We start from the raw sequence: 20,106 nt of genomic DNA, 5'->3' as shown, positions 1-20,106 counted from the left end.
TTATCCACCTCCTGTGATCGGCCAGAGCGTGATGCATCTTTAAGAGAAAAATCTTCAGCACAAAACTTTGCAAACCATTTCTGGCATACACATTCTTTAACCGTATCCATCCTATACACATAACGTTTACACATTTGGGTTGCGTTTTTCCTTGTTTTATGATAAAAAAGTACAATATGTCGTAAATGCTCTTTAAAGTAGTCCTTCTTCGATACAATATTTAATGTTAAAAATCAAAATTAATCTTAACAATTTGGAGTTGAAAATTCAGGTTAAGTGTTCATTATTACTTGACGTTGCACATTAAATATTCGAAGTGAGGTTAATTGCGATCTAGATTGCAGGAAGGCAAACATTGTAAAAAAACGAACTTATTGGTCAATCTAATATATCGTCACTTTCCTAACCAAAAGCAAACTTGGGTGGTCTCTAAAAGTGCACGGTTATAAATATGTCGGTTCTGTCATGATAAGTCCGATCATTTGGATATTGAGAAGACACAGCAGGATTCGTAATTAAACATGTACAAGTATATTTGAATTATGCTTACTAGAAATACCATGGTAGGAAAAAGCAGGGTAAGGGTATGTTCCTTCACATCTACGCATATTATTAGTGATCGAGGTACCGTTTTTACATCACAGAAATTTAATACATTCAATACGTAATCTATACGGCATAAAGCATGTACTCAATACTGTAGCAACATCACGAGTTAATGGTCAGTCCAAGTGTTACAATCGGATAATCGTGACAAATCACTTGCAACGATCGTGACAGAAAGAAATACGCGCGATTGAGACTTAAAAATTAAAAAAGTTCATAGCGTTACGAATACTACCCCTATGAAGATGTTGTTGAGTTATAAAATGAGAACTGTACCGCAAATACGTATATTAAAGGACTATTTTACTACTTTCAGATCAGAAACCTCGAAACATACACGCAACAGTAGAAGAAGCAAAAGATAAGGTAATGAACTCATGTTGATACAAATCACCAGGATCCGGCAACTGGATATAGCAGAAAGTTGTATACAAAATATAAAGAACTATTTAAAATCTGTATGGTGCGACAGATATAAAGTGGGAGAGTGATAAGAGAGAGCAAGACATATTTAGACGATGGCTGTGGATCGTGGTATAAAGAATCCAGTAAAGCATTTCTCGTTCTAACGAGGATTTTTCTCTTTGGTTCTTTAACTAGATGGATACAATCGATGCCCTAGTCGCGAGTTTGTCCTATACGGTGACTTGGCATATTCTAGTTATCTTCTAGTTATCCACTAGCAAAACTAGTGCCCTAGTCGCGAAAAGAAACTGCCTTCATATAGTGACGAGAGATTTAACAAAGCGATGAGAACGTTCTGCAAGCAAAAAGAGCGTAATCACCACGATCTGTCCGCATGTTTGTAGGGTGGATTATTTCACTACATGGAAGCTTATAATACTACCTACTTTTTGCAGGTTTGTTGAGTTAAGTCTGAGGACGAACTACACTTATCAGGATAACTAAATGTAAGAAAATTCTGTAGCGATCGTCGATGCAAGATGAGTAACTAAGAAAAACGTCATAGAGCCAAACATTTTATTTTAATTGTCAAATCTTCCTCTTATAAAATAAAATTCGTAAAAATATCAAAGTTACAGATGTTTTAGCTAAAAAATGATCGCTCTTTATAACGGGACATTCATTAAAAATTTTTTGGTTATTGCGGTTACGATACACGGTGATTCTCTCGTCAGTGGACCCTAAGACACTGCTATCGTCTAAACATTTCAGCGATAATCCTCTGTAAGTCTAGTTTTTAGTTCACAGGCGTTACAAATACAGCTATCTTCATTGTAGTAATCGTCTCATCGTCGATTAGCCGATGATGCAACAGGGATATTGGCCACTTCATCGGTATATACAAACACGGGATAATCGCTTGAGTGTTTAGGCAGGAGCACTATCTGTAAGTCCATTCGCAAGAGACTTATCCTGTAGAATTTTTGGTACGAATAAGAAGTGTTTGGATCGAGATAATAACTGTGTGAATAAAGAGAGTTTGAATCACATGTCACGTACTATATTGCGTGACTAAGTAGCTGAGTCGTTTTAACAATAAGATACGCTCGATTTGAAAGTTCTAGAGTAAGTTCATGTTGTCACTCACAGTCCTCTTACCAGAGTGGGGATGGACACAGCAAAGCATATACTGTGGGATATAATTGTAGTAACATCCACATTTCTAAAGGTTTTGCACTTTTAAAACAAAATATAAAAAAGTTATATGAGTTGAAAGGGTATGATAGAGAATGAACGATAGCAAAACTTTTATTAAAATTTGGAGTAACCACGAAAAGATATTATTCAAAAAGTGATATTTCATTGTTGTCCAACCATAGCGCCATAATAGTAGAAGTAAAATACAATAATAATAATATACTTGAGATATATTTTGATGCTATAGTAATCAGTAGAACCATTTTTATGTGCTTTTACTTGAAAAATATGATTTGACATATAAGTTTTTGAAAAATTTAATTGCAAATTTTATTACACGCAATAATTATTGCACTTTTTAATTTCAACAGGATTTGAAATTGGCGATTTTCCTAACAATAAGATCCCAAATATACTCAATCAGATTTTGGTTTACTAGAGATGCCAGTTATTTAATAATATTAATATTCTTTATTTTAAATCATGTCATCTTTCTTTTTGAGAAATATCACGGATGTTTTTGGAAGTTTTGTCAATATTAATCGAATCCAAGATTATTAAAATTTCTTCGTTTGGAAATACTATTTAGAAATTAGTAAGAAACAAACAAATTACTCGAAGTTCAAAAAATACATCAGTGTCTAAAATTAAGTTAGGTTTCTCCAATCTCAATGCATGTTTTGCCGGGTGTACTTTAATCTAACAACTTTATGTCGCTTTAAAAGTTTAGATGCGGACACTAACTTTTGTCCGACACTGTTACGACTTCTTTTAAGGATTCGATGTACAGTCCATCGTAAAACATTGAAATTATTTCTTTTTTCTTTAGACCGCCATTTGTATTTTTTCATAGTCGTCTTTATCAATTTTGTGCAATCTACCCAATCCGATATGCTAAAAATGCACCTTTTTTTAGAAGCCAAAATTCTAAACCACATAAAACTAGCTCATTGGTGCTATAGTTCGATCTAGCATCGATACATATCAAAGACGCGGATATCAAAAGGAGTCAACACCTTATCGATACTAGTATCGATACCCGTTTGATACCAATACAAAAGAATCGATACTCGTTTCATGCTACGATAAAAGTATCGATACCTATTTTAATATTAGTATGTCATGAATATATTTATACCTATTTGATACTTAACGAAAATTTCGATATCAATTTATTACTTCAACTTTGCTCTAAACGTTATACATAATATTAAAGTTTTACTCCAGAGTTTTCATTTTATGAAGTAACAATCAATTCTTTCAAGTATTTTACATATATAAGATGAATATGCAAATCAAGGAAGCGGTACCATTTAATGAGTCACAATTCATTAATTTTGATTCGTTTATTATTAGACGATACATCACATTGATTATTAAAATTAGATATTATTATAAACTGCTAAGAAATAATATTTTATTTACAGTACTCTCTTTAAGTTTGTTCCGATTTTTATTTATTAATTCTCCAATTTTCGAGAACCCACATTCCGCTGGTATACGAGGGCGCTCCGATAAGTACTTGGCTTCACCACCCGATGGTCACCACGATCACAAGAAAAATTTACTACCGTGTAGTACATTCTTGTAGACAGCTACTGTCAAAATTTCAGCCGAATCGGACTCGTAGTTTTGTTTTGACCGCGTGTGGAAGCGGGTGTGTCCGCGTATTTTAGAAAAATGGAAAAAGAACAATATCGCTCGGTGATTCGATTCTTGTTTTTGGAAGGGAAATCGCTCAGCGAAATCAAAGAGCGCTTGGATGCTGTCTACGGTGACTCTTCTCCTTCGATGTCAACCGTCAAAAATTGGTTTAACGAGTTTTAACGTGGTCGCAAGTCGGTTTTTGATGAGCCACGCCCAGGTGGCCCGAAAACGGCTACCACGGAGGATAACGTGAAAAAAATTCACGATCTCGTATTGGCAAACCGCCGATCGAAGGTGCGCGAGATAGCTGAGACAGTAGGCATCTGAAAAGACCGCGTGGGTCATATCCTGCATGAAATATTGGGCATGAGAAATCTGTCGGCGCGATGGCTGCCGCGTTTGCTTACTCCGGACAACATGCACAAACGTGAGACCACTTCGGAGCAGTGTTTGATAATGTTGAAGCGCAATCTGAAGGAGTTTCTGCGTCGTTTCGTGACCGTCGATGAAACATGGATCCACTGGTACACACCAGAGACCAAGGAACAGTCGAAACAGTGGACTTCACCCGGCGAACGCGCTCCAAAGAAGGCCAAGTCTGTCCTATCGGCCGGAAAGCTGATGGCCACCGTTTTTTGGGATTCAAAAGGTGTGATCTACATCGACTACCTGGACAAGGGCGAAACGGTCACAGGGCTCTACTATGCCGGTTTATTGGGCCGATTCGACGCCGAATTGCAGGAAAAACTGCAACCCACTTGGCGAAGAAAAAAGTGCTCTTCCACCATGACAACGCACCGGTTCACACCTCCGCGGTCGCCTAGGCCAAATTGGTCGAATTAGGCTACGAACTGCTGCTCCATCCACCGTATTCTCCAGATTTGGTCCCGTGTGACTTCTTTTTGGTTCCAAACTTGAAAAAGTCACTCGCCGGGCAGAAATTTGAGTCGAATGGGGAGGTTATCGCCGTCACGGAGGCCTACTTTGCAAACCTCCAGAAAACGTATTTTTCAGACGGGTTAAAGAAGTTGGAGCATCGCTGGGTCAAGTGTATCGAGCTGAAAGGAGACTATATAGAGAAATAAATCGCTAATTTTCCAAAATTTTCGTTTTTCTTTTGTAGGCTAAGTACTTATCGGAGCGCCCTCGTATACTGACCTGGTGTCATACCTCGTTATTATACATTATACCTGGTATAATGTCACTGAACTAATTATTCAATTAAGATATCAATTCTAAACGGTATTGTTCTTGAGTACTATTTCCCCCCGGAAATATCAAATAAGAAAGAATTTAATTGCTTTTTAATCGTTATAACTTTTGAAATTGTTACTTTTTCAATTTTAATTTCCTTTCTTAGAAATAGAAACGGCTTTAAAATTGGTCGATTTTTTCTTATTACATCTTACATCAAGTTATTTGTCAAAGTTAATTTTTAAAGATGAGTTTACTGATCCGATAAGTTTCGATTTCTATTTTCAATTTATGAAATAGTAAACTCAAAATAGTCTCTAGTTTAGTTAATTTGTCCTTTACCACTAAACTTAACTTAAATGTGTCACCATACGTTGGCAGCTCTCACGAAGGATAGGGATATCATGAATATTATTTAAAGACTTTTTAATAACTAAATTTTACGTGTGAGCAAAACAACAAATATGTACCATCTGTTTATTAAGCTGTTTCATACCGATGATCATATTCGCAGCATTATCGGTGACCACTGCAATAACTTTATTTTCTGTGCAGCACTTCAGAAATGCGCTGCCTAAATAATTCAAAATGGTCACAACCGTTCTATTATCTGTTAACGTTGAGGTATCAGTTATATATGATTTTATTTAAAAATTAGAATTTACAAAATGACACGTGATTATCACCGCTTCCTCTTGTTTATCATAGTTTTCGGTTAACAATTACTTTAAACTTTTTGCAAACAATAAAACGTATTTTTGACCAAGATACTGTATTAATACTTTGAACCCTTTTTTTTTATCGAAACCGAATTTTTCAAACTAGATGGATTAATAACTCGGTTAATTTTCATTTGACATACTTGAACATTTTTTTCAATTGCACGTAAGGAGCTTTTTATTGGATAATTATTCCTTCTAAATGTTAAAAAGAATACCGATTTGTGTCACTGAATTTCGATATTTTTTCTAATGGTCTACCATTTAATAACAATTTTTTTGTTAAATCCGTAAGTCTAACCGAAGTTATTGTTTCATAATTTAAGAAAACGGTATAATTTTCCATTTCAGATGATCGTGAAAAATTACGCATCTATTCATATCCCACAAATTTTTGGAAGCCTTTTACGTAGGTTAGTATTATGGCTACAATAATTAATAATAATTTTTATATGAAATTTTAGGAAAAAGTAATTCTAAAAATCTACTTTTTGAAACGACTAAAGATAAAAAAAGAAAAATCGGTTTGCTTCCCAAACACCTTGAAAATATACAATTTTTATTATTTTGTGGCGTCATAGTAGGTTTTCCTCCTTTCTCACAAAGGATTAATATTAAAAAAAATGTTTTTAGAAATGTCGATTCGTATGAAGAAGCACATTAATAGTTTTCTGTTAATGGTGTGGTGCAAAAATTAAAATTGATCATTAATGTCACTTGTAATAATCTTTAACTTCTTATATTTGATCCAATACTAGCATCTTTTTATACGAGAAACATTTGGTTAAAATCTCAATTGGTTTTAGTTCTCTAATTGGTCAATAATTCATTCCATGAAATAACATCGAGTAGCAAGTCATTGAATTCGTCTCAAAACCCGCTATCATATTATGAGTCAATAAATCCTTATATGGTCCCATTAAAAAAAAAGAAAATTTAATCTTGAAATCTCCCACACAAACTTCATAAAAAAAAGAAAACTTCATAGAAAATAACATTTATAAAAACAATTTTTTTATAATTATAATACCTTACGAAACATTTCATCATATTCATTTAACCTTAAATATGTCAAGATGGGATGTTAGACGTTTTTTTATCAAAGAAGTTGAAAGACCTCATGGTTTTTTCATTGTTGTATTAATTATTATTTCAATATTTTTGTTTCAAGATTAATCCTATGAAACATGACAAGGATATCATTATGAATCGTAACGTCTAACTGTAAGAAATGTTTATTGTGAGGTTGACAATTATTTTTCTTCTTTTTTTACCATTTACGTAGTTTAAATAAAGAAAGTTGTTGAAAAATCATGTATCTATTGTTGAAAAATATACATCACATTTTATCATGAACTTGTCATTCACAATTTGGAGTGGCTCACTTTTAACATAGGTACTCTATTTACAACCATCCAAGACGCACGCGATCACAGTATTAAATTACTTGTTTTCATTCATTCCGATTCAGACACGCATTGTACATTCGTTCTATTCACATTGGTCTATTTCAATAGATTCTCAACTTATAAGTCACTGAAAGAGGCAAAAAGAAAGGAACTGACATGCCAGAACATGATATACGAAGATCATATCGATTTTGCTAGATGTTTTTAATTTGATTACCAATTTTTTTAGTTTATTTCTTCTTTTTTCTGTTCCTATCGATCGAGATTTGAAATAAAATACATAAAAAATTGCAAGCAACATATTTCCAACAGTTATGGAAAGACATCGAAGAACATACATATACATATACAACATATATACACATCTTGGTATAAGGATTAAACGAAACACCCTGTATCTAATGTCCTGTTTTCAGGCATCCTACCTCTAAATTGTATTCCAAATGTTTTAACACACCCCCCTTTGGAAAATGTAAAAACCTTTCGCTTAAGGGTCGCCCTGCATACTTTGGAAAACAATGTTATAAACTATACGTCTGACAAGGAAAGTTCGAAAAACTTTGCAACTTTACAGAAACATAATACAGTGATACTAATAATGTAATTATTTTTTGTTTCGACAATAAACCAATCGTTTAAAGATTTTTTCAAAATTAATTTTTCTTTGAAAATTCTTTTCCACAGTGTAGAATATCAAAAACTATTAAACATCTTTCGTAGTTCTTTCATATTCGATCGATTAACGAAAGATTTATACTAACGAAACGAATGGAAGATGCAATTTTCGTTTAAATTTCTCGCGTCGTGTAATCTGTTAGTAACTGATACTGCACATATAATTTTATCATTATCCAAGGTCGAAACAAAAATTAGTTACATTATTGGCATCACTTGAACTATATTTGTACAAAGTTGCAGATAGTTTTGAATGTTTAAGTTGTAGAACTTGCCTTGTAAGTCGAAATCGTCTAAAAATTGTACAATTGTAAAGATACGATTTTATTTACATAGATAATCACAATAAAATGCACAACACAGTGAAGGTAATTTCACCGCACTTTCTATCCCTTCTCTTAACATTTTGATTGTAACGTGATTTATTCTTTATGCGGCATATTATAGCATAAAAGAAACTTTCTCTTCTATTTTTCAAGGGCATGAAGATCACTTAATGTTCTTCTTTCGGTACAATGAACAAACATAAATAGATAAATTGAACGCACTCTTTGGAAATAACCTTGAAGAAATCAGATGTCACAGAAGAAAAGGAATTACAGAAACATACAAGATTAAATTTTCTACTACTTGACTTACTTAATTTACAGTATATGCTTGAAATATTTAACTTCAGTTCTAAACACATTACAGCCATAGATGAAAGGATAACACACCTATATTATTTCATCTTTTGTAATATGGCTGAAGGAAATATACATTTTAGGACATCATCGACATTGTACGTGCCTGTAAGTGTAAACATACCAAAACTTGACAATGATACACAATTCAAAACATAAATATTACATGTACAACACGGATATGCATAAAAATAACACAAACAACACATTTTTGTTTCGCAGTTGTGAATGAGTAGCTGGACGGACAATTGATGAAATTGTATATTATTGTATTTTGCTAATTAAACATGCATATTTTATACATGAATTTTTAATTTATTTGTGTATTCTTTCAAGAAACATCAGTGGTCGATCATCACAAAATATTAACTAGGAGTGGAGTTGAGAGGATAAGACTAAAATATAAAATGTTGGTTTCGGGTATATAATAATTTCCGAGACATTAGTGAAAAACTTTCGGTATTATACACTGAAATCTCTCTATACAGACGTTACTAATGCGATTGTTTCGTTACGTAGTGGTCGTTGCCGATTGTCGAGTAATCGATGACGCAACAGTGATATGGGCCTTAGTATCTACAGAGTGCCCCACTTAAAATCTGCTCGCTTGTTTGAAATATTGTATGCGTGTTTATTACCGCATTATTTGGGACTGGGTGGTCTATGGGTTGACGGTGGGTATGTGGTTACTGTTGGGCGCTGTGTGGTTATATTAGAACGTTGGGTGCGTGATTACCACCGGATGATATGTGATTAGGTGTTGAATGTGTAGTTGATACATCTAGGGTAAATGTCCAGTAGTCAGCCTCTTCCAAAATAAATGTCTGGTAATTAAGAAGTAATAACAAAATTGCATAAAATAAAATATGCTAGTGGTCAATATATACCTCCACTTTTGATATATAAAGTTTTATGTCTCTAATGATAATACTGTGAACTAGAAAAATTCTTGTTCTTCAATTTCATTTTCAAAGTGAAAATTATTCCTAATGATTCCCAAAGTCAATCATGTACCCTTACAATCGTTGCCCTAAATAGCATAGTATGTCTTGTTCAAAATTACGGTAAATACAGTATATGTAATATTTTTTGGCCACAGAGATTAAAACGTAATACAATTTGAAAGTAAGCAGGACGATTTTAAGTAGAACACTATGCAAATACTGAACCCCGTATCGCTATTTTGTCGTTGGTTATTCGATAGTTGGTGACGATCTTTACGCGGTGAAACAATCGCGTTGGTAAAGTCTGTGTAAGGAGATTTCAATGTATAATAAAAGTTTCTCATTATTATCTCGATAAACTTTAAATACTCGGAGCTAAAATTTTATATTTTGAATTGATTTCCCCTCCCATCACCCACTTAAAATCTAGTGCTGATTGACTACTAATACTTTTCGGAAGTAGGTATAGGCATTTATTTATATGATTTGTACATAAATAAGGTATTTTAACTTCATACTGTGAAATTAGTAGAAATGTATTTTTATATTTGAGAAATCAAAGAGAGTTCAAAGTTGAGAATGCGCATGATTGTAGCAGAAAAACATGAAAAAATTATCTAAATCTTTATGCAACTGAATAATTACTGTTATAACAAATAAACAAGGTTTCGTAAAATACTATAAGCACTGTATGATACTAGTAAGCTTGCTTACATTTTCATTTTTTTACGATTGTGCTATCATTTTGTTCTTTTGATTTTCTTTAATATTTGCATTTTTCCAGATAAAACTAAATACAATGTCAATATTTAAGTGCAACAAATTGACATCTATCAACAAAGACAATCTAAAGAAATGTAAATCTAATGAATTGGATTTACGTTGATTAATTCATAAAAATTAAAACACAAACACGATGTACTATTTTTTTGCCCCTAACTCTATGTAACAAAGCGTATAAGTACCTACTACATTTTCTACAAACTTACATTCCTTTGCTGGAATGTAAGTCTCACTTATCCTCATTTTTTTTCTAGATTTGTTTGTTAGTCGCTTGTCAACATCTTCAGTTTGTTGCGTACATTCGAACGAAACAACTGTGATCATTTGCACTTGGTTAAAGCATTGTTTAAATAGTCATATACAATTCTATTTTATTTACACTTTAAACTGCAATCTTGTATTGTAAAAGAATAATAATTTCATATGTTAATGATAGTGATGACAATTTAGTTTCGGATAATTCGTCAGAAATTTTTATTGAAATAAACTTGAGTACAATTAATATACATTAATGTACTATTTTTTCTTTAAAAAGAAAGTAAGAGATGCCTTCATTAATTGTGACTACTATATATCAAATTTTAGAACAATATTCTGATATGAACAAGATTCTTAATAGGTAAAACAATATTGCGCTTCTGTGACGTATTATCAAGTTTTGAGCCGGCCAGTGTACACGCATCAATTATTCAAATTTTTTGAATTTGTAAGTATCACTTAATAAATAATATTTTTTCAATAAGCTCATAAAAAAATAGTCTAATGGTATTTAATATGGTTCCCTCGTTGGTCATTTATTGATTAATATGCTTAGTTGACTCCCTGCTATTAAAGCATAATGAGGAGGAGTAACATCATGTTAGATAATAATATATAGTCTACAACGGTGTTTAAGAGCTAAAGATGACGATTTTGAGCATATTTTGTAAATAAAGTAAGTCAAGTAGCGAAGAACTTGATTTCTATGTGTTACAATTCCTTCTCATCTGTGACTTCCGTTGCTTCGAGGTCACTTCACTTTTTGTTCTTTTAAGGCACTAAAACAAAAATTTAGTGTACCATTTTAAAATTACAAAATGACCTGATACGTCCTCAAAAAATTTAACAGAAAATTTTTTCTTTTAAACTATAACATTCTAGATAAAAAATGGCGATGAAAGATTTGTTTTTCGTGGATTTCCTATCGTTTAGTAATTACTTCAAATAGAACATATTCATAAATACTATATAATACAGAGATGGGCAAAACTTTTATCTAAATAAACGTTTCAAATAACAAGTAAAAGATGATAAAATGAAATGTAATATAGTTCATATAAAATTGGTGGATGTTAAATCATTATTTTGCTAATTTAAAATTTGTTTAAAAAATACCTAGTAATATTATTATTTACATTACAAACAAGTAAATTGTGTTATATAAATATATGTAAAAAATTTTTTTCATCAAATTTAAAAATATTTAACCTTCGGTGCAAACTTGTAAAATAAGAAATTATTGTTACAAAATTAATTTTTCAATTTGGAAAAGCTGATTTAACTAAATTAAACCTTTCGGATTAAAATAAAAAGTATGAAATGCTAACTGTTAATTGTAACACGTGCAGTAATTAACAAACTTAATATTTGAAGTGTAAAATAATTTATTTATTTTCATTATTTCTGAAGTATCAACTACGTATATCTAAAAATAGTTTGAGGAAGATCACACGATATCGTTTTGAAATTAAGCCAGCTCCTTTTTGATACATAAACAATAGATTGGGAGGAATGGTTTTTGTTCTCACTAATCTTTCTTTCGAGAAAGATAGTCGATCAAACCTGCGGATAAATCTTCAATAAATCCAGACTATACATGGTCCGTTTAAAAAAAATGAATATAAATAATAATGTGGTACGTTTTAAAGAGGGACAATTGATAAATTATAATTTGAGGTCAATACATTCAAAATACATATAGGAAAAATGTGTACAATAGTGTAAACTTAATTATACAGATGAAAGAAAATTTAATAAAGATGTACAAATAGTTGGAACTATTGTTATTTACTTAAGAAAAGAAAAAAGATTATCAAATCTTAGCTAGGCATGTTTGTGGAAGTATCATAATATGGATCGAGTTTAGGTAATATTAAAAGATTACCTTAACTCGAGAAGATTGAATTAAAATTTGCAAATGGTTGAATGAATAATGTTGTTTGTGTAAAACTAATTGAAAATTATACTCAATTGGACAATACTATTAACATACTGCAGAAGACATTAAGAAGTATATAAGTAGAATGCAAACACATAGCTATTTTGCAATAATTAACGAAACCCTGTAGTTTGAAAAATAAAGAATGTTTTAAAATTCTCTGTACATAAGAATAAAAGGCATTTTCAAACGTGAAAAATTGAAGAATTGATTTAAATTTTGTACAAAATTGAAAGTAATTATTTAGAAAGTTGGCCTATTCACTGATTTTGAAAATTTTTGTATATGTTATAGGATGCAAGATTTGGAACAACTCTTTCCTTTGTGTATATATGACGGTCTGTCTTAATTTCCGAGATATTTGAAAAATATTTTTATTAGTACTATATCGAATTTGGCTCATATATATGTAGTTCCCAGTGTGTTCCCAGAGTGTCTAAAAACCGCTTACTTATCGTTTCTATGAACATTTTGCGTTGTAACAGTTGATAGCAGTGGTAACTTTGTATGACGAATAGAACAAATTCACTTTACTCGGTAACGAGAGAAAAACTAGCTCTACCTTAACCTAATTTGTGACTAAAAAAACAGTATTAATTTTTATCGACGTACTCCACGCTAGCTTCATTAACACATGGAATGAATAAAAATTTCATAAAAACTACTCGAAGGAATCGATTGTGAATCCCTGATGAGTTTATGGAAACAGTAGGTAAGTGGTGGTCGCTTGAATCCGTATCAGTACTGCCACGAATGTGCATTTACATATAGTCACAATTCAACATAGTAGTGCTAACAAATTTTGCAAGTAGCTCAGTAACTGAGACAGATTGCCACACATATGTAGAGGAAAAAATTATTCCAAATTTTGTCCACCAGAACATGTTCAAAAACCACTGAGATCGGTGAGAAGGGCAAACTTCTAAATAAGTATTATTCTCTATTTTGTAATGCAACCAAGAAAAATTGTTCAAGTAATGTGCTATAATTTTGTTGAATCTGAGTTTCAAATTTCGATTTTAACTGATAATTAAATAGGTTTGTTTTAATGTACGAAGAAAATTTGTACAAATTGTTTGACTATACTAGGTTGTTCAATAAGTTTTATCGAACGACAAAACTTATTAAACAACCTATTATTATATTAACCCTTTGCCTTATGATTGAAGGCTTGATTCATGACTTGAAACAAATACATACATACACCACGTTCGTAAGTATTAGGATACCTGCTGATTTTGTATAAAAGATGGTATTTAATCCAGACTGTACAACTTTTTCTAATTTTCCAATACCCTATTGATAAAAGAATACATTCATAAACTTTATAATATAATAGAATAAGTAACAGTATAATTGAAAAATAAGACTTTTGAGAGGTTGTAGCTTTAATTTTGATAACTTCTTGCTTGGTTGAATGAAATAATTCTATTGCTTAAAAACAAGTAGCATATTAATCAATTTTTATTTAATTTTATGCAGAAAAGCTCACTCAAACAGGCTCTTCATTGGAACAATCTTTGCATTAATCTTTCTTTTTCTTAACATTATGTAAAGAATTTTTATAAATTTAACTTAAAAAACTGAAAAAAATACAAAATCACGGGCAATATAGTTTACATATTCGTTTGTAACGAAAACTGAGGTATGTATCTGTAACAACTGAACAGCCATTTTGACTCGTGTTTGTCACACTTGGTCCGGAATCCATATAGCATGAGCATAACTCTTGTTTCTTAATTTGGCCTAAAATTTGTGTCATGAATTTCACTCGATATTATAAGGCAAGGGGTTAAAAGTAAAATTAACTTGTAAATACGGTATGTGATATTTTTCTGTTGTGAATTATAGGCTAAATATATTCAATAAAAATATTACTATTATAAATGTACCCGACAGCGTTTATATTTCTCTCTACGCGGCCAACGTTAAATTGAGAGTCAGACGTTGGATGTAGCGTATTATTTATATCATTATGTCTGCCGAAGGAATTATGATTTTGAAATTCAGTTTCCGCTATTATATCCCGATTAAAATAAAAAATAAGATGGCTATATTTTTAACTCTAAGATATCCGAAATGGGCGAAATTTAAGATGCCCAAAATAGACGCAATTATTTTGTAATTCTTAATTTATAAGTTTGTATATAGAATTCTTATCGTAATTTTAAATAAACAACATCCTTCTAAGCAGATGCTTGAGTTTATAGCGACACCAACAACTTTAGTAGTGAAATATAATTCCATTTATGTTCTTATATTTATAAGGGAAATAAAATAAAACAAAAGTACACGTACAAAACAGAAAAAATTAATATACAAAGTTGTTAAATTATGTATCGTAAGTTGATACACACTGAAAATTCATAGATTCTAATCAGGAAGTACGATGTGTTGTATATATGTACCTATATACCTACATACATGCGTTGTTTGGTTCCATCGATGACTGCGTGGACGTAAATGCATCGTAAGTACGTCGATTGTGTAGAGGGATTAATAATATTTAGAAATGGGATTTCCAAAACTACTACTTTCTTTTGCGTTATTTGTAAATATAATATAAAGTAAAAAGAGTTATTCAAAACTACATTTAATAAAAATCTAAAATAAAATAATTATGTATTGTTAAACTAATAGCTACCAAACATGGAAAAATAAAGCTAAATCAAGATAGCATTTAATATTAAAGTTTTCGTAATACTGTGAGATAATTTAAAAATAACCCATGTAAATGTGTATTAATTAATATTCTACAGATTCTTTTTTGTTTTAATTAAATGTTTTTTAATTAACTGCAAATTAATTGTTTTTATATTTTTGCTAAAGATACATTAAAAGTCGCCAATAGTAATTGAATAATTTTTCTTTTTACAGAACAGATATTTTTTATAGTTGCGATATTTTAAAAGAACTAAACAACTTTTTTTCAGTACTCTTGCTTAACAAATGAAATACGAAATTCAAGAAATCGTATTGAAAAGATCATTTATAAAGTAAAAGCTTTTCGAGTTCTTTTATGAAATATATTTTTTTTAAATTCGATGCGCGTGAAAGCTGGTTACAGACATGTCATTGGACAGACAAAAGTAAATATTACTTTATCAAAATGCTTTTTAATCATTTTTGATCTTGTTGATCTTAATTTCAATGTCAGTCGTTTTCGCTTATCTTTTCTTTATAATATATGTTCGATACACGTCGCATTTATTATCACATTTATCACGTACCAATAAGATTAACATAACCCCAATGAAAGGTAAAGTAACTTTTGCAAGTCTTTCTATACGATACAACTGTACAAATGTTACAAAAGAGCAAAATATTCGGAATTCTATTAGCAATAGCACGATCGTTTTCGCGACTAAATTGCTACTAATATTTCGTTATGAATTTATATCAATCGTGTCATTGTATTGCACTCGACCGACGAATTAGAGCAGTGAAAGGTCTATTTGAATGGAGTAATCGATCATTTGGTGTCCTATTTCAAGAATATGCTGCAGTATTATGCAGCGTCCACATCATCCTTGCAACGAAAAAGACAATATTGTTTTTCATATTGTCATTACATTACGTCCCGATTAGAGATTACATACACATATTGATAGTACTTGGCTTTCTGAATTTTTGACTAATTGCTTCAAAAATTAATTTCTCAAATAACAGTTTTGAATTGTGGATGTCCTAAACAATCTACAAATACTTTCTGGCTGCTCGCGAATTTTTAATTCGTATAAGGACGCGCTTTCGAAGAAAATTTAGATCAACATATGCATCGTTGATTAGATTTGAGTAATTTATATAAATGAAATTCATGCGTCTAGGCACAATACTGATTTTGCAAACTTCTTATTGTATGCCATGTGAACGGGAAATAATTACCAATTAGAAAGTAGTAATTAACGCAGCTACGGAACCGTATCTTACCTTCGAAACATGAATTTGAAGTGGTAACAGTGTCCCCCCCTTGTGCGAGTCTTCAAAGGGTTCTAACATTTATTACGCACGTGTGTATCGAATTAACACAATCATAAGCTTCGAAATGAAAATAAAATGCGAAAGAGTTGCAGATAAGGAAGATTCAGTTTCACTGTTAATTTGTGCCACGCGGGCTTATCGCGTGTAGAAATTGAACATAGCTGCGAATACTAATCCAGCGGTCAAAGATCTTTTACACAATGTAAATTACAAGAGTACATTCATGGTAGGAGAGTCACTGCCTGTGATTTATTAAAAATGTATTTGAAGGAGTAACACTAGGCACGAATTACATCGTGAAACTTCCAACACTTTCTATAGAATTTCGAAAAACGTGGCCACTACGCGAACGTCAATCACCTACGATCCTAACGCGACTTGTGGAAACAAACAGTGTTACGTTATAGCGACAGAAAATCACGAGATGTCGTATCGCTAGCACCGATCATTGACAAGTCGTTGTTTCGAGTTGCTAGCGCAATCTCGTGGTAGCTTTCGTAAAATAAAATATAACCGACTGTAGATAATCGATTTCGTCTTTTAACGTTTTTATTTTATTTAAATTTGTCGTACAATTCTTCTGATACAGTGCATATATATAACAAATATCATCATTTTTAATACTATTCCACGCAGAAAAATAGTGCAAATGTTTAGAAAATTTATGCAATTTGTAATATTCTCATCCTTATTTTACATGTAATTTTGCAAATCATTGCAAAGTATAATTTTTTTATCTTTTCATTAAATTGAAACGATACACCTTATCGCTTTTGTTACCGGATAATAACTCTTAGTTTAGTTTTTGTACCGTCCTTATCTATACGCGATATCTTTTTGAATACCGTGTTTATTCCAATTCATCTTTTAATACTATAGTTCTCGTCTGTGGTAATAACTCACGATTTATCAAAACCGAGAAATAAAATATTTTACAAAAGAACTTTTATTGAAATGCATCAAAATGCATATTGCGATTAGCGATGTAGAACAACTTAATTATAAGAATGGTATTTATAATATAAAATAATGCGTCTTTAAACTGTATAGAGTATTTTATTGTATAAACTGTTGCAAATAATTTTGTATTATATAATTATTCAATGCAATAAGTAATTCTACAACTTACTAGATGATTAGTATTATATCATTCGTTAATTTTCAGTTAACGTTGTTTTACTTACAACTTACAACTATTAATTAGAAAAAGATTTTGTTCTTAACAAGTAAGCTAAATTTCTCCATTGGCGACGTTATTCGTTCCCTTTATTGACCACTTGTTAATATTTTCGATACAATGTGACAAATGAAAAGTGTATAAAATAAAACAGTTAAAAAAGAAAATGGAAAATATTTGATCTATTAATATACTTATTATTTGCTTCATTATTACATTCGTTAATAATTTTGATGAATATAAAATTGTCATGTCATTTAATTACATAAGAGCAGATGGATTCAATTGAGATAGGGAAGGGGCATACAACTTAAGTAGTGTCACTACTTTGATTACTTTAAAAAATCGACGATTTCTTTTTGTTATTTTCTTAAAATTTGAAGTGTGCAAAATGGTCTGCGAAAGTAGTATTTTAAAATTCAAATATCTGACAAAGTTACAGGGATAGATGTGAAGGCAGATCATAGTAGATACATAAAGAAGCCTTGCGAGTGAGGCATTGATGCGGTCTAAGCAATCTTTCAATTGTTCACTATAACTAATGGTTTTATCGTATAGAGTTCAAGTTTCTCGTATCGCATGTTGCATGTGAAAAAGGAGGAATATGCGTAGGAAGACTGCAATTGGGTAAGAAATCTCTGAAATGCAAATGACAAGTGTTTGGGATGGAGTAGAAGGAAAATATTTGGAGTAGAAAGGGTCAAGTATTTGTGTTAAATTATCAGTTACGAGTAAAAACAGTTTCTAAGAATAACAATGCATGTGGAGATTGGATACGTGGTAACATGTGGCTCAATTGAATATTATGCGTGTGATATCTTTAAAAGAGTGATATAATTGATGATCGAAAATTATATCTTACGAGATTATATTCATAAAAGTCCATTTTCGTAAATTGTTCAGGATGAGATTCACCCTATTTATGAAAAATCTGAGTTCTGACGAGCTATTAGAATGATACGAAGGTAGCACTACTCAAAACAATAATAAAAGTTTAAATTTTATCATTTGATCGACGGTTTTAAAAATTAATTTTGGCGGAAAAATTACCATCGATATTGCCGTATTTGTAACTATCTGTATTTTCTATGTTATGGTGATATTTTATTATTGCTTCACGTTATACAAATATGTATTGGAGCAATGAGTTACAATTATTGTAAAGAAATGGATCAACGGCGGCTTAGTAATGCTGCAACAAACACTGAAGGTAGATTAAAACAAACTGTTTAAAGCAGTTCAGAAAAAAGCAACAGAAAGCTGATTAAAAGTAAAGTTTGAAAAAACTTTTCCCATTACAGAAAAGTATTTTCTTGAAACTTTTCTTTGCAATTAAATATCCGATTTCTTTCAAATTTTGGGAATTATTCTGCATACTATGCTCTACAATGTAGCATATGATTTTTTAAATATCTCTATTATTTGATTTTTTTTTAAATATATAAAATTGATTTTTTCTGGGCGAAAAGGATTCTTTGTTTAAAACTGTCGCCATTTTTATCATAATTGAAATTTATTTACAGTCGAACGGTATATTATAAATAATACATTTCTGTTTGTGGACTAATAAGAATTTTGTTTTGCAAATACTCCCGTGATTGGTCAGTATTCAAAGAGAAAAGATTTCGGGAATGGCAAATAATTTCGTCATTTTCTGACATTTTTCACAGTGTTATTTTGTTTACATACCTATATTCCATAGAATAAAAGGACTAGCAATTTATATTTTCTTTGCATTTAAAAAATGCGAATTAATTTTTTTTATATAAGATGTTTTCAGAACTTTTATTTTTTTAGATATATTGTCGTTGTTTTTCAAGATTTCAATAACTAATACAATCACGACTATTCAAATTAAATTTCTTTTTATCTATCCGTAATTATTTGAAACCACATTCCTATTGGATATCAAAAGAGTTGCTATTTGTATTCTGGAATTTTAAGATCTAACCCAGACCTTTAATAATAAGCAAACTCATTACTACAATTCGAAAAAATAGTAGGATAAATAAATGTCGCCTTTAAGATTATTATACCTTCTTCAAAGTAATCTTTGAGTGAGTATCGAACAATATAATACAATTTTCAGTTACAATGAACATTTTATTTTTGGTTTCATATATTTAATCGGTTGCATTTATATTATTAGTTTTTATTATAGTATTATAACTAAGAGTAGTTTAGATAAAATCAAAATTGTCGAAAAGATAATTTAGATTTTAAGAACTGCAATGGACAGCTCAAGTTTAAATGTAGAAGATATAAATTTTGAAAATAGTGAAGATGAATAGGAACTAAAAATTTTAATTATATTTATGTTATTATTATATACAAATCATGTAGCTTATACAAGGTGTTCCTAGTTTAAGGGGATAAACTTTATTAGTGTATATTCTATGAGTTTAAATAAGAAAAAAAATACATGTTTACATGTGGTTCTATGTGGATTTTATTATCAGCAGTCACCAAATTAGTAGGTTTAGTATTAA

At 30.9% G+C, this 20,106-nt stretch overlaps 1 protein-coding gene across 5 annotated transcripts in view; it reads right to left on the bottom strand.

Moving 5' to 3' along the window:
* Qtc (GRIP domain-containing protein quick-to-court) overlaps nt 1–16,806 on the bottom strand; it is a 57,704-nt gene extending 40,898 nt beyond the window's left edge. For all 5 annotated transcript variants that reach the window (XM_076320396.1, XM_076320398.1, XM_076320395.1 and 2 more), the window contains exon 1: nt 16,390–16,806. The gene's annotated coding sequence lies outside the window, so the exon portion shown is untranslated. The remainder of the gene's footprint in view (nt 1–16,389) is intronic.
* Nucleotides 16,807–20,106: the final 3,300 nt, after the last annotated feature.

The sequence above is a fragment of the Ptiloglossa arizonensis genome, chromosome 9 (assembly GCF_051014685.1).
Source record: "Ptiloglossa arizonensis isolate GNS036 chromosome 9, iyPtiAriz1_principal, whole genome shotgun sequence".
Classification (NCBI taxonomy): Eukaryota; Metazoa; Arthropoda; class Insecta; order Hymenoptera; family Colletidae; genus Ptiloglossa; species Ptiloglossa arizonensis.
The sequence above is the reverse complement of the archived record's forward strand: the minus strand, read 5'-3'. Positions and strand labels throughout refer to the sequence as shown.